The following is a 2,500-nucleotide window of genomic DNA, read 5'->3' as shown; positions in this document are numbered from 1 at the left end:
AAGTGGAGATGCCTGTCAATGAGCACCTTTTCCCAGCTTTGAATGCACGTTTCCAGCTTCAGACAAAATGTGGCTCCAAACGTGCAGTTTTGCGCCCGAACGTGGGATTTCGCTGGGACGGTTTCTAAATTCAAGTTGGCACGGGGGGCAGCGGTGTGCGCGGTTATCTTCCCGGAAAAAGCCGTCCCCAGCTCGGTGGGTCCGTTAAAGTTTTGTTTGGGCTCCCGTTTCGCGGGGAAGCGCGTGCGCGTGGCGAGCCTGACCTCCCCGTGTGCCCCTCGCCCAGACCTTTCCAACGCCACCCGGGTGAAGGTGCTACGAGGTCCCGAAGTGGAGATGCCTGTCAATGAGCACCTTTTCCCAGCTTTGAATGCAGGTTTCCAGCTTCAGACAAAATGTGGCTCCAAACGTGCAGTTTTGCGCCCGAACGTGGGATTTCGCTGGGGACGGTTTCTAAATTCAAGTTGGCACGGGGGGCAGCGGTGTGTGTGGTTATTTTCCAGGATTGATGATCCCCAATTCGGTGGGTCCGTTTAAGTTTTGTTTGGGCTCCCGTTTCGCGGGGAAGCGCGTGCGCGTGGCGAGCCTGACCTCCCCGTGTCCCCCTCGCCCAGACCTTTCCAACGCCACCCGGGTGAAGGTGCTACGAGGTCCCGAAGTGGAGATGCCTGTCAATGAGCACCTTTTCCCAGCTTTGAATGCACGTTTCCAGCTTCAGACAAAATGTGGCTCCAAACGTGCAGTTTTGCGCCCGAACGTGGGATTTCGCTGGGGACGGTTTCTAAATTCAAGTTGGCACGGGGGGCAGCGGTGTGCGCGGTTATCTTCCCGGAAAAAGCCGTCCCCAGCTCGGTGGGTCCGTTTAAAGTTTTGTTTGGGCTCCCGTTTCGCGGGAAGCGCGTGCGCGTGGCGAGCCTGACCTCCCCGTGTCCCCCTCGCCCAGACCTTTCCAACGCCACCCGGGTGAAGGTGCTACGAGGTCCCGAAGTGGAGATGCCTGTCAATGAGCACCTTTTCCCAGCTTTGAATGCACGTTTCCAGCTTCAGACAAAATGTGGCTCCAAACGTGCAGTTTTGCGCCCGAACGTGGGATTTCGCTGGGGACGGTTTCTAAATTCAAGTTGGCACGGGGGGCAGCGGTGTGCGCGGTTATCTTCCCGGAAAAAGCCGTCCCCAGCTCGGTGGGTCCGTTTAAAGTTTTGTTTGGGCTCCCGTTTCGCGGGGAAGCGCGTGCGCGTGGCGAGCCTGACCTCCCCGTGTGCCCCTCGCCCAGACCTTTCCAACGCCACCCGGGTGAAGGTGCTACGAGGTCCCGAAGTGGAGATGCCTGTCAATGAGCACCTTTTCCCAGCTTTGAATGCAGGTTTCCAGCTTCAGACAAAATGTGGCTCCAAACGTGCAGTTTTGCGCCCGAACGTGGGATTTCGCTGGGGACGGTTTCTAAATTCAAGTTGGCACGGGGGGCAGCGGTGTGTGTGGTTATTTTCCCAGGATTGATGATCCCAATTCGGTGGGTCCGTTTAAAGTTTTGTTTGGGCTCCCGTTTCGCGGGGAAGCGCGTGCGCGTGGCGAGCCTGACCTCCCCGTGTCCCCCTCGCCCAGACCTTTCCAACGCCACCCGGGTGAAGGTGCTACGAGGTCCAGAAGTGGAGATGCCTGTCAATGAGCACCTTTTCCCAGCTTTGAATGCACGTTTCAGCTTCAGACAAAATGTGGCTCCAAACGTGCAGTTTTGCGCCCGAACGTGGGATTTCGCTGGGGACGGTTTCTAAATTCAAGTTGGCACGGGGGGCAGCGGTGTGCGCGGTTATCTTCCCGGAAAAAGCCGTCCCCAGCTCGGTGGGTCCGTTTAAAGTTTTGTTTGGGCTCCCGTTTCGCGGGGAAGCGCGTGCGCGTGGCGAGCCTGACCTCCCCGTGTGCCCCTCGCCCAGACCTTTCCAACGCCACCCGGGTGAAGGTGCTACGAGGTCCCGAAGTGGAGATGCCTGTCAATGAGCACCTTTTCCCAGCTTTGAATGCAGGTTTCCAGCTTCAGACAAAATGTGGCTCCAAACGTGCAGTTTTGCGCCCGAACGTGGATTTCGCTGGGGGACGGTTTCTAAATTCAAGTTGGCACGGGGGGCAGCGGTGTGCGCGGTTATCTTCCCGGAAAAAGCCGTCCCCAGCTCGGTGGGTCCGTTTAAAGTTTTGTTGGGCTCCCGTTTCGCGGGGAAGCGCGTGCGCGTGGCGAGCCTGACCTCCCCGTGTGCCCCTCGCCCAGACCTTTCCAACGCCACCCCGGGTGAAGGTGCTACGAGGTCCCGAAGTGGAGATGCCTGTCAATGAGCACCTTTTCCCAGCTTTGAATGCAGGTTTCCAGCTTCAGACAAAATGTGGCTCCAAACGTGCAGTTTTGCGCCCGAACGTGGATTTCGCTGGGGACGTTTCTAATTCAAGTTGGCACGGGGGGCAGCGGTGTGTGTGGTTATTTTCCCAGGATTGATGATCCCCAATTCGGTGG

Source organism: Osmerus eperlanus, unplaced genomic scaffold (genome assembly GCF_963692335.1).
Source record: "Osmerus eperlanus unplaced genomic scaffold, fOsmEpe2.1 SCAFFOLD_249, whole genome shotgun sequence".
Taxonomy (NCBI): domain Eukaryota; kingdom Metazoa; phylum Chordata; class Actinopteri; order Osmeriformes; family Osmeridae; genus Osmerus; species Osmerus eperlanus.
The sequence above is the reverse complement of the archived record's forward strand: the minus strand, read 5'-3'. Positions refer to the sequence as shown.